The following is a 14,116-nucleotide window of genomic DNA, read 5'->3' as shown; positions in this document are numbered from 1 at the left end:
TGTCCCCCTGAACCAACCAATCAGTGTAGCTGTAAACATATCGCCTTACACCAGCTTCCAATCAGAACAAGACAACCTAGCAGGAACAATGTATAAATGGAGCTGATTGACACAGTTAGAGTCATTTGTCCACAATGACGGTTGGTCCAGCTTTGCTTGTCGTACTATTGTGTGTGTGTGAGGCGGGGGGGACTCAGGAGACCCCCTCACTGAGCGATGTGTGGAGGGAGGTCAGAGTATTGAGAGGCATGGTGGAAGACCTGAGAGGAGACAACGAAGGTTGGTTTAAAACTCTTCATGTTTCTCTGTGACATTCATTCATTCATTCATTCATTCATTCATTCATTCATTCATTCATTCATTTTCTCTCCTCAGTAATGGCTGCCAAGTTGAGTGCCAGCCAGAAGCAGGTTGAAGTCCTCCAAACCAGACTGGGTACCGGTGAAGACCAGTGGTCAGTCACAGCACCTCACACTAAGTTCAAACTTATCTTAGTTAGACTCACACTGAGTTCAAACTTATCTTAGTTAGACTCACACTGAGTTCAAACTTATCTTAGTTAGACTCACACTAAGTTCAAACTTATCTTAGTTAGACTCACACTGAGTTCAAACTTATCTTAGTTAGACTCACACTGAGTTCAAACTTATTAGTTAGACTCACACTGAGTTCAAACTTATCTTAGTTAGACTCACACTGAGTTCAAACTTATCTTAGTTAGACTCACACTGAGTTCAAACTTATCTTAGTTAGACTCACACTAAGTTCAAACTTATCTTAGTTAGACTCACACTAAGTTCAAACTTATCTTAGTTAGACTCACACTGAGTTCAAACTTATCTTAGTTAGACTCACACTAAGTTCAAACTTATCTTAGTTAGACTCACACTGAGTAACGTATCTTAGTTAGACTCACACTAAGTTCAAACTTATCTTAGTTAGACTCACACTAAGTTCAAACTTATCTTAGTTAGACTCACACTAAGTTCAAACTTATCTTAGTTAGACTCACACTGAGTTCAAACTTATCTTAGTTAGACTCACACTAAGTTCAAACGTATCTTAGTTAGACTCACACTAAGTTCAAACGTATCTTAGTTAGACTCACACTAAGTTCAAACTTATCTTAGTTAGACTCACACTAAGATCAAACTTATCTTAGTTAGACTCACACTAAGTTCAAACGTATCTTAGTTAGACTCACACTAAGTTCAAACTTATCTTAGTTAGACTCACACTAAGTTCAAACTTATCTTAGTTAGACTCACACTAAGATCAAACTTATCTTAGTTAGACTCACACTGAGTAACGTATCTTAGTTAGACTCACACTAAGTTCAAACTTATCTTAGTTAGACTCACACTAAGTTCAAACTTATCTTAGTTAGACTCACACTAAGTTCAAACGTATCTTAGTTAGACTCACACTAAGTTCAAACGTATCTTAGTTAGACTCACACTAAGTTCAAACTTATCTTAGTTAGACTCACACTAAGATCAAACGTATCTTAGTTAGACTCACACTAAGTTCAAACTTATCTTAGTTAGACTCACACTAAGTTCAAACTTATCTTAGTTAGACTCACACTGAGTTCAAACTTATCTTAGTTAGACTCACACTGAGTTCAAACTTATCTTAGTTAGACTCACACTAAGTTCAAACTTATCTTAGTTAGACTCACACTAAGATCAAACTTATCTTAGTTAGACTCACACTAAGTTCAAACTTATCTTAGTTAGACTCACACTGAGTTCAAACTTATCTTAGTTAGACTCACACTGAGTTCAAACTTATCTTAGTTAGACTCACACTAAGTTCAAACTTATCTTAGTTAGACTCACACTAAGATCAAACTTATCTTAGTTAGACTAACACTAAGTTCAAACTTATCTTAGTTAGACTCACACTAAGATCAAATTTATCTTAGTTAGACTCACTCACTCAAACTTATCTTAGTTAGACTCACACTAAGATCAAACTTATCTTAGTTAGACTCACACTAAGTTCAAACTTATCTTAGTTAGACTAACACTAAGTTCAAACTTATCTTAGTTTAACTCACACTAAGATCAGTAATAATAATAAATTAATAAAGGTAAACATCCAGGTTAATATTAAGACCTGAGGCGATTCTTTAAAAAAAATCTAAATCCTAACAGTTTTTTGAAAAAAAATCACAAAAAAAAAATGTTCAAGATTTTTCAAAAAATAGCAGATCTACAAGCTCATAGTGCGGCACTGAGTGCCGTGCTATGAGCTTGTATATCTGCTATTTTTTAATAGCCAAAGAAATCTAAAGTGACACAGATGCGTTCCAGGTCTTAATGGGTTAAAGAGATGTAATAAGTTTAATACACTGATTAGGCGATAGTGGGGTGAAGAGTAAATGCTTTATACTTAAATAAGAGTTTATTTGGGTTAGTTAGCTGACCATAAGTAAACTGAGATAAATAGTATAGATAGGAAAATAATGGTCACGACTAGTGTATAGGGTAATAGCTACTGAGACGATGGAAACATCATTTCCCTAAGGGTATTGCATATGGTGAAATAGTGTGTAAGAATAGGGAAGAGGTGATATTTCCCAGACATAGATTAAAAGGGTAATGACGCATCAAGCACAGTCACGCTGACCATGGGGTAATAAACGGGATATGGTCAAGAGAGCATGGGTGGTAGGAAAAATAGGATGGGCCAAAATGCCCTTTATAAACAGTGTTCAGAGAGCAAGTTGTTGAGAGACTTTACGCGCTGTCGTTAGAGACCTGGGGTCTGTTAGAGTAATCTCACCATATCACCCGAGTTGGGGAATTAGTCTCTGACTTGTGCGAATATGGAATTTAGCTGCTTAATAATAATAGATGGGGTAGAAAAAATCAGCCAAAAACATAGTGCCTGTATTAGACTAAAAGATCTCCCAATTTGATGATGGGTCTTATAAGGGGCCTCACCCTTTATAGCCTATTATTAGGTTGTAGTCAGGCGAGGGAAAGAGCATCCGTGTCTTTAAGATTTCTTTGGCTATTTTTTTTTTATCATGTAAATCTTTGAATATATATATATATTTTTAAGCGAACATTTGCAACTCAAATATTTGCTTCTGGGGGGATTCTACAGATATCTATGATTCTACAGATATCTATGCTATGATATTAGTGGTGCTCAAACTTCTTCATGTCAAGGACCACCCAAAATTATGTGTATTTGGCCACGGACAGATGTGCAAATATTTTCAAGATTTTTCAAAAAATAGCACATTTACAAGCTCATAGTGCGGCACACAATTAATAAATAAGTTTGTCATATCACTTAGTCTATGGGTATTCAAAAGGTAAGATTGAAAAAATAAAAAATAAATGCATATAGTGTGAGAGTTCTGCAGTCTCGCAGCAGATACCAAATATGCAAAAACCAAATACATAAAGTTGAGCATAACTCTTCAGACTGACATACATACAGGTAGGTTCTACGTACAAATATTCAGAACCTACCTTACACAAGTATTATATTAACGTCCAATATACACAACACATAAAGTAGAAACCACTTACAACAACATAGATGTGTTCCACACAGAGGTCAGAGGTCAGTGCATGGACCCAGTGTGATATTAAAGCTTGGTGTCCGACGGGCAGCAGAGGCTTGGCTCTGCCGGACAGATGGCTGAACTGACCGCTGGTGTCTCTCTCCACGTCTCTCTGCAGCCTGGTGAGTTCAAACTTATCTTAGTTAGACTCACACTAAGTTCAAACTTATCTTAGTTAGACTCACACTGAGTTCAAACTTATCTTAGTTAGACTCACACTGAGTTCAAACTTATTAGTTAGACTCACACTGAGTTCAAACTTATCTTAGTTAGACTCACACTGAGTTCAAACTTATCTTAGTTAGACTCACACTGAGTTCAAACTTATCTTAGTTAGACTCACACTAAGTTCAAACTTATCTTAGTTAGACTCACACTAAGTTCAAACTTATCTTAGTTAGACTCACACTGAGTTCAAACTTATCTTAGTTAGACTCACACTAAGTTCAAACTTATCTTAGTTAGACTCACACTGAGTAACGTATCTTAGTTAGACTCACACTAAGTTCAAACTTATCTTAGTTAGACTCACACTAAGTTCAAACTTATCTTAGTTAGACTCACACTAAGTTCAAACTTATCTTAGTTAGACTCACACTGAGTTCAAACTTATCTTAGTTAGACTCACACTAAGTTCAAACGTATCTTAGTTAGACTCACACTAAGTTCAAACGTATCTTAGTTAGACTCACACTAAGTTCAAACTTATCTTAGTTAGACTCACACTAAGATCAAACTTATCTTAGTTAGACTCACACTAAGTTCAAACGTATCTTAGTTAGACTCACACTAAGTTCAAACTTATCTTAGTTAGACTCACACTAAGTTCAAACTTATCTTAGTTAGACTCACACTAAGATCAAACTTATCTTAGTTAGACTCACACTGAGTAACGTATCTTAGTTAGACTCACACTAAGTTCAAACTTATCTTAGTTAGACTCACACTAAGTTCAAACTTATCTTAGTTAGACTCACACTAAGTTCAAACGTATCTTAGTTAGACTCACACTAAGTTCAAACGTATCTTAGTTAGACTCACACTAAGTTCAAACTTATCTTAGTTAGACTCACACTAAGATCAAACGTATCTTAGTTAGACTCACACTAAGTTCAAACTTATCTTAGTTAGACTCACACTAAGTTCAAACTTATCTTAGTTAGACTCACACTGAGTTCAAACTTATCTTAGTTAGACTCACACTGAGTTCAAACTTATCTTAGTTAGACTCACACTAAGTTCAAACTTATCTTAGTTAGACTCACACTAAGATCAAACTTATCTTAGTTAGACTCACACTAAGTTCAAACTTATCTTAGTTAGACTCACACTGAGTTCAAACTTATCTTAGTTAGACTCACACTGAGTTCAAACTTATCTTAGTTAGACTCACACTAAGTTCAAACTTATCTTAGTTAGACTCACACTAAGATCAAACTTATCTTAGTTAGACTAACACTAAGTTCAAACTTATCTTAGTTAGACTCACACTAAGATCAAATTTATCTTAGTTAGACTCACTCACTCAAACTTATCTTAGTTAGACTCACACTAAGATCAAACTTATCTTAGTTAGACTCACACTAAGTTCAAACTTATCTTAGTTAGACTAACACTAAGTTCAAACTTATCTTAGTTTAACTCACACTAAGATCAAACTTATCTTAGTTAGACTCACACTAAGTTCAAACTTATCTTAGTTAGACTCACACTGAGTAACTTATCTTAGTTAGACTCACACTAAGATCAAACTTATCTTAGTTAGACTCACACTGAGTAACGTATCTTAGTTAGACTCACACTAAGTTCAAACTTATCTTAGTTAGACTCACACTAAGTTCAAACTTATCTTAGTTAGACTCACACTAAGTTCAAACTTATCTTAGTTAGACTCACACTAAGTTCAAACTTATCTTAGTTAGACTCACACTGAGTTCAAACTTATCTTAGTTAGACTCACACTAAGATCAAACTTATCTTAGTTAGACTCACACTAAGATCAAACTTATCTTAGTTAGACTCACACTAAGATCAAACTTATCTTAGTTAGACTCACACTAAGTTCAAACTTATCTTAGTTAGACTCACACTAAGTTCAAACTTATCTTAGTTAGACTCACACTGAGTTCAAACTTATCTTAGTTAGACTCACACTAAGTTCAAACGTATCTTAGTTAGACTCACACTAAGTTCAAACGTATCTTAGTTAGACTCACACTAAGATCAAACTTATCTTAGTTAGACTCACACTGAGTAACGTATCTTAGTTAGACTCACACTAAGTTCAAACTTATCTTAGTTAGACTCACACTAAGTTCAAACTTATCTTAGTTAGACTCACACTAAGTTCAAACTTATCTTAGTTAGACTCACACTGAGTTCAAACTTATCTTAGTTAGACTCACACTAAGTTCAAACGTATCTTAGTTAGACTCACACTAAGTTCAAACTTATCTTAGTTAGACTCACACTAAGATCAAACTTATCTTAGTTAGACTCACACTGAGTAACGTATCTTAGTTAGACTCACACTAAGTTCAAACTTATCTTAGTTAGACTCACACTAAGTTCAAACTTATCTTAGTTAGACTCACACTAAGTTCAAACTTATCTTAGTTAGACTCACACTGAGTTCAAACTTATCTTAGTTAGACTCACACTAAGTTCAAACGTATCTTAGTTAGACTCACACTAAGTTCAAACGTATCTTAGTTAGACTCACACTAAGTTCAAACTTATCTTAGTTAGACTCACACTAAGATCAAACTTATCTTAGTTAGACTCACACTAAGTTCAAACGTATCTTAGTTAGACTCACACTAAGTTCAAACTTATCTTAGTTAGACTCACACTAAGTTCAAACGTATCTTAGTTAGACTCACACTAAGTTCAAACTTATCTTAGACTCACACTGAGTTCAAACTTATCTTAGTTAGACTCACACTAAGTTCAAACTTATCTTAGTTAGACTCACACTAAATTCAAACTTATCTTTGTTAAACTCACACTGAATTCAAACTTATCTTAGTTAGACTCACACTAAGTTCAAACTTATCTTACTTAGACTCACACTAAGTTAAAATTGATATTATTACCGTCTGCAACAAATAGAAGAATGTGCATCTGAGCCCGTCTTGCATCCTTTATTTTGGAGTGCCGCTTTCTCCACTTGTATTTGAACCTAGTTATATTCGTAGATGAGCGCCTAAACAAAAACGGCATCCAGAGGAAGCACACCTGCTTGTTTCTTACCATCAAACTTATCTCAAGGTGACTCTCCACCAAACAGACTACTTCAGACTACAACAGATTGGTAGTCTGTTGGCAAAAGTTGGCATTTAGTTCAGCAAAGCATTCGGCCGATGCGCACATTATTGTGTTAATGACTTAGAGCTGGGACCTGTTACATTGTTGTGTTAATACCTTAAAGCCGGGGCCTGTTTCACATTGTTGTGTTAATGCCTTAGAGCTGGGGCCTGTTTCACATTGTTGTGTTAATGTCTTAGAGCTGGGGCCTGTTTCACATTGTTGTGCTAATGCTTTAGAGCTGGGGCCTGTTTCACATTGTTATGTTAATTCCTTAGAGCTGGGGCCTGTTTCACATTGTTGTGTTAATGCCTTAGAGCTGGGGCCTGTTTCACATTGTTGTGTTAATGCCTTAGAGCTGGGGCCTGTTTCACATTGTTGTGTTAATGCCTTAGAGCTGGGCCTGTTTCACATTGGCTGCGGGTACATGGACAGTTTCATTCGGAATGAATACACTTCTATTCGGAATGAATGAATGGATGAATTCATTCAGAATAGAAATGCTCATGTAAACACCTCAATTGGAATAGAATATTCCATTCCAGTCTGACCCGAATGAATTTTCATTCGGGTTAGGAGGGGTGGTATAGACCGTTTGAATCGGTATATACCAATTGGAATTGACCATGTAAACACTTTATTCCAAACGCTCCTCTCTGTTTGGAATACATGCATTCCTTTGCGCATGTCCGTGCTTATAGTGCTGTCAGAATTGTCCAAAAATGACCTATCAAATCTCTAATTCGGCCACGGTCGCTCCTGCGGGATTCTATTCTATAGCGTCATTTAATAAGCCATGGTTAAGCCCAGACTTGTCCAGGAGGCTCCAAGGATTGCCGGCCTAGGCTACACTTATATGGATCTTTTTCTAAACGGGTATTTTAGTCCTCAGTTTTTAAAAAGAATCCCTGGCCACATGACAAAGATTTTTTTTTTAAATCCCTGTCCACACATAAACGCAGAAACGCATTGATCAGCTGCAAGTTTCAATTTTAATTCAGATTTTACATTTATTTTATATATGAGGGGCCAAATACGTATACATTTTTAATCACATGTTAAGGCCCAATACTGCAATAGCTGCATTGTTTTAATAGCATACGTGAACAAAAATAAATGAAAACTACATTATTAGGGCGCAGCTGCAGCGAAAACAGATGAGTTTTACTTAATCAATTCATTACATGGTCAGCCGGAACGGTCGTCCCAAAACACTACGCCCCACGCACCTTTTGAGCGGGCCATCCACGGCCGCTCCATGGTCGCTGGATTTTGACCCGGGGCGATTGTGTTTTAGGGCGACAGACTCCGCATTCTCCGTGTGCGCACCGCGCGCTACTCGGTGCAGAAAGAGGGTTTTCGTCACAGTGAATGAGTTACAGCATGTTTCAAAGCTTTTTCATAATAATACAAGAAAAACGTGACACTCGGCATAATGAGTAGCTTATACTTTCTACTTAAGTATATTTTGATGCCAATACTTTTGTACTTTTGCCATAAATGAGCATGCCTTGTTTCATAGACTGTAGTGTTGCTCTCTCTCTCTCTCCATTTATTATTATAATGACCATGAGCGGTCTGGTGTTTATGTATTATTATTTATTATTATAATGACCATGTGCGAATGCGCGATGACGTCATTGTACCTACATGAGAAATGTGACAAATAGTATAGGCTAGCCTACGTTTTACCGTGTCTGGTACCAATACAAAAAAATAAACTGGGCTGAACTTGTAGATCTGCTACTTTTGCATTAAAACGGCGATAACAAAGGAACACAGGCTTGCACCGCATACAACGCTGCCTGGCCAGGAGTCGGTGCGTTGCTTACCGGCCTGTCTACGACCGACAGACCTCCGCCGCGGAGGCACAAGGGGGCTATTGCCTCCTCCCATGCCCACCAGGGGAAGCTCTGCTCCGGGTAGTGGCCCCTGGTCCATGCCCGGGCGTAGGCGGGAACCACTTTGCGCATGTCAAAAGTTATATTCCGAATGAATGCTTTGGTCATGTAAACGAGGAATACTTTTATTCAGGTCCCATGTAAACAGGTGAGTGGATCAGATTCCTCTATTCGGAATGAGTTCATTCGGAATGAATTCATTCTGAATGAATACATGATGGTCCATGTACCCGCAGCCATTGTTGTGCTAATGCATGGAGCTGGGCCTGTTTCACATTGTTGTGTTAATGCCTTAGAGCTGGGCCTGTTTCACATTGTTGTGCTAATGCCTTAGAGCTGGGGCTTGTTTCACATTGTTGTGTTAATGTCTTAGAGCTGGGCCTGTTTCACATTGTTGTGTTAATGCCTTAGAGCTGGGCCTGTTTCACCAAACCTAGATTGGGGATTAAGCCGGGATTTATCAGCTATCCAGGATTAATTTATCCAGGATCAGCCATGTATCGGTTTCATGAAAGCTGAGTTATCTCGGCAGATTAATTTAGCCAGTAAACCTGGATATGTTTATCCATGACTGGGTTTCATGAAAGCAATGCCACATTAGTTACCATGGTAATTTAGCGGTGAAGTTAGCCTGGTCCAGAGTCAGACCAGGTCCTGGTCCAGACCAGGCTAACTGCCAGGTTTAACTAATCCTATTGCCTTTACTGTTCATTAAACAGTCAATCTGATCACAAACCAATGAGTTTTTCCAGACTTATTCAATTCTTATGCGAAAATCCAAGATCTACCATCCCGAAAAAGAACATTGGCTTTTGGCCCCCCGGTGACCCCCGTGGACCCCCGGCCGCCAAAACGCAATTCGATTTGGTGACGATTTTATTCTACACAATGCGATGCGACTCGATTCGATGCGATGTGATTCAACATGATGCAAAGAACTTATAAAGCAAACCAAAAATTCCAACTAGAAAAAAATTCTCCTCTCAGCACGGGTCTCCGCCAGGCCGGGTTGCCTACCCAGGGCCCACACACTTTGGAATGCAGTCATAGCCACTTGGAGTAGGATCAGAAAAAATAGACTCATACATCTTGATCACATCACCCCAGAGATAATGCTAATTGGATTCTGGATTCACCGTTAGGGAATGTTTTACAAATTGTCTTTTGACTCTTGTGCGAGTCAGAGACAACATCGGGTATGTAAACGAAAGAAATAAAGTAATTTCTTGGGTGAACTATTCCTTTAAGCCATAACTAAGGAATGAATTTACGTTTAGCTGCTGCAACCATACACTGATCCAGAGCCTCCAGACCAGACTCAGTACCACTGAAGACCAGGTGGAGAACTCGAGGAAAGAAATGAAAGGTAAGTAGACCAGAATGGTGTTCAGTCAATGCATGTAAGAGATGACAGTGTTTAATGTCTTACAGCCGATATTAAGATTGCTTAGACGGTCAACCGACGATGGACGCCACAAATGTTACACAACAAACAAAAAACTAAATTTCACACATATGGGCCACTACATCAGCATTAAAGCAGTGTGAAAATCTAGTTACTTATAATTACTATGGTTGAGCTCAGACATGACATACGTCATGTACCCAGGACCCGAGCGTACCTGAGTGTTCATGCTGTAGGAAGCTCTTGTTGTCAGGAGGGCAAACCTTTTCCAAGCAACCTGGTAGGTACGGCCAGTCAGGTAGGAGGAGAACCACTTTATTTTTATGCCAAGGTCAGCAAGGGTGTCCAGGAGCAGTGTCAACAGTTGTGTCAACTACTTACAAGCAGTTACAACTAGATACAAGCTGTTACAACTAGATACAAGCAGTTACGACTACTTACAAGCAGTTACAACTACTTACAAGCAGTTACAAGCAGTTACAAGCAGTTACAAGCAGTTACTAGCATTTCCAAGAAGTCACAAACAGTTACAACCAGTTACAGGCTAGTAACAACCAGTTACAACCAGTTACAGGCCAGAAACAATAACTTGAATGAAGTTACAGAGCAAATATAATAACCTGAATGAACAGAAAGAGCAGCTACTACAACCTTAGAGGTGCGTTCAGACCTCAATATTTTGTTAGAGCGGCACGATTACATACAAAGTCAATGCAAAGACGCGACGTGGTACGACCGGGCACAATGTTACATCGAGCGACGCGAACGGGGCGACGTGAACGGAGCGACCACTCGCCTCGGTATCTTAGCTTTGGATGGAACAATCCAACTGAAGCGACGATCGCTTCCCCCCCCCACTTCACCCATTGCGTCCTGACAGCCAATGAGCGTTGATATTGTTCTGTTGGATATTTGGTTTCATTCTTCCAGCTCCAACTGACCAAGAACCAGCAAAGGGGGAAAGACAATATAAGCTACAACCGAGCCGTCTTGGGTGTTTTCGTAACCCTGAGGTACAAATTGGAACGATCGGGTCCATTTGGTTACACTCCCAAAGTTAAATTAACACTGTAAATTAACACTGGAGGGGTCCCTGTGTACATTTTATCTTGTTGTAGCCTATGTGTTTGGAAACAAAACTAGTCCCTGTCAACACACTGCGTTCTATTCACTCCCTTGTCCCGAGCCGAAGGTGACACCTCACCGAGCGGGTGGTCCTGCTCAATCTCCCCGGGCAGTAGGCTACAGCTGCCGGCTGGGAATGAGGTAAAACACCCCCCCCCCCCCCCCCCCGACTCAGTCTGTGTTTTTGACAGCTTGATTATTAATTTGATTTCATTTCATTTGATTTATTTTGAAAAGCAAAACCACATGGTTACAGCAGTTCGAGGATTACACAAGAAAGTCTTGAGACTTATTTCCATTGAGGTCCTCTCACATTTAAGTCAATAAGTTAAAATACACGGTGATATGTTAACATCGATAACCAACCCTCGTTTCTCTGTCACACCTATAAAATAATTAAATAATTTAAAAATACATACAATACAAAGCACAAAGCAAACAAGTGCTCCCTTATCTTTCCCTAAACTAATGACCCTCTAAAGGGGAACCTTTTCTATCAGGAATGCTTTTGTGTGCTGCTTAAAAGACCTCAGATTGGTTGTCAGTTTGACACTGGTTTCGAGATCGTTCCACTGTGTGGCTCCTGTGTAAGTAAATTCACCTTTAAAGATGAGATGGCTCACATCTGCAACACTGGCTCTAGTAAAAAAAATGGTGTACTTCGTTTCTCTGAGTAAAACATGTCTTTAAAAATATGGGGACCTCCAAGATACCCAGGTATTTCACCGATGCTTTTGCTGCTATGAAGTCCGAATTTAATTTAAACTTGAATTCAGGGCTCTTTCCTAATTAGATTTTGGAGCCAAACTGAATTGATTCTGTCTTCCCAGAGTGTAAAGATAACTTGTTATCAATAAACCAAGAATTAACATTTGCCAATTCCTCACTCAGGGAACTCTCCAGTGTGGCTTGCTCCTTATGGGACATGAGCAGAGCAGAATCATCAGCGTACAAGAATAAATCACACTTACAGGCGTCTGTCATATCATTCACGTACACTAAAAACAGGGCTGGGCCTAGAATGCTTTATTTGAGGAACTCCACATTCCATGATGTTAGGGTCAGACAAAACTCCATTTACCTCTACCCTCGGTTCGCGGCCCGTTAGTTAGGATTGAAACCACCTGCATGCTGCCCTGTCTGCCCCCAGGGCCTCCAGCTTGCTCAGTAACCTATTGTGGTTCACTGTGTCGAACGCTCGCCGTAGATCGAGCAGCACCATTCCACAGAGCTTCCCACTGTCTACCTCTTTCCTAATTTGTTCTGTTAAAATCATAATAATATGTCGGTTGAGTACGACTTTCTAAAACCTGATTGAAGTTTATACATTAGATTGTTTCTATTTAAGTACTCGTTTAGTTGCTCTTTAATTACCTTCTCAAAGATTTTTGACACAGAACCCAAAATTGACATCGGTCGATAATTACCAGGGTAATTCTTTTCTCCTTTTTTATACAGGGGGAGTATTTTGGCCTTTTTTAGGTCTTGGGGGAAATGATGATGAGATGGATGAATAACAATAAGCTACTTTTAGTCATGAAATAGAACGTTTCTTTCGTTTCGGGTGTTTTTGTAATTGTAACCCAGAGAGGGTAACCTACACATAATGGAACCAAATGGACCCGGAACCATTTACATAGTTAAATTAACATGGTAAATTACCAATTGGTATTTGAGTCAACAAATGTTGTATTGAGTAATGTAAAAGTCTTCAGTTTGTTGATTGTCCTTCTTACAGAATGGATGAAAGAGAAAGACAAGCTGGTCAAAGACCTGGACCAGCTACAGTCCAGATACAACAACCTGACTGGACATTGTGACGACTTAGAGTCCAGATGTACCAAACCAACTGAAACCACACCAACGGAAACCAAACCAACTGAAACCAAACCAACTGAAACCACACCAACTGAAACCACACCAACTGAAACCAAACCAACTGAAACCAAACCAACTGAAACCACACCAACTGAAACCACACCAACTGAAACCACACCAACTGAAACCAAACCAACTGAAACCACACCAACTGAAACCACACCAACTGAAACCAAACCAACTGAAACCAAACCAACTGAAACCAAACCAACTGAAACCAAACCAACTGAAAGCCCAGAAGAGCTGAAGAGGAGACTCTGTGGTCAGTGAGACATTACTGTTTTTATTCATTGTTCTTTCATCTTCTTCATCATTTATCATTAATCTGAGCAACAACAAAAAAAATACAATACAAGTGAATGACACCGACAGCCACTAGTGAGTGAAATGTATTCGGTACCACCCATATTTAGTTCAAACAGGAGAAAACTCTCATTATAATGGCTTATGCTCCTCTTAAAGGCAATGGCACCTGGCACGCTGATTGGTTTTACCCCCAAACCACATCTATGCATAATGTAACGGGTAGCACAGGTGTTTTAGGGATAAGGCTGGTGTTGGAAGATAGCAACTTGGCCACGGCCATGCTAAATCCCCAAATAGTGGGTAGTGCGACTTGGGCACAACATAGGGCCCTTAGGGCTCTATTCTGTGTGAGATTTGAACAAACCACTAATTACGGATTTCGGACTAGGCAAGAGGCGTTTCCCCGCAAAATTCGGTATTCTGTGGAACCCCTCTCACCCGCCAAACACCTGAGCTACCCGTTACATTATGCATAGGTGTGGTTTGGGCGTTACAATGATAAAACCAATCACCGTGCCAGAAGCCATTGCCTTTATTAAGACTGCGCTAGCCGTCATCCCCGATCCAATATATGCTCTAGCCTATCTACCTGTCTGCACTGTTGCCTGG

At 39.0% G+C, this 14,116-nt stretch overlaps 1 protein-coding gene across 1 annotated transcript in view; it reads left to right on the top strand.

The window, feature by feature from the left end:
- Positions 1-14,116, top strand: part of LOC308105815 (CD209 antigen-like protein A) — a gene marked incomplete at both ends in the record, with an annotated part of 44,266 nt that overhangs the window by 25,461 nt on the left and 4,689 nt on the right. The window lies entirely within an intron of this gene.

The sequence above is a fragment of the Gymnoscopelus braueri genome, assembly GCF_963280865.1.
Source record: "Gymnoscopelus braueri genome assembly, chromosome: 18".
Classification (NCBI taxonomy): Eukaryota; Metazoa; Chordata; class Actinopteri; order Myctophiformes; family Myctophidae; genus Gymnoscopelus; species Gymnoscopelus braueri.
Note: the sequence above shows the minus strand (reverse complement) of the source record. Positions and strands in the feature narration are given on the sequence as shown.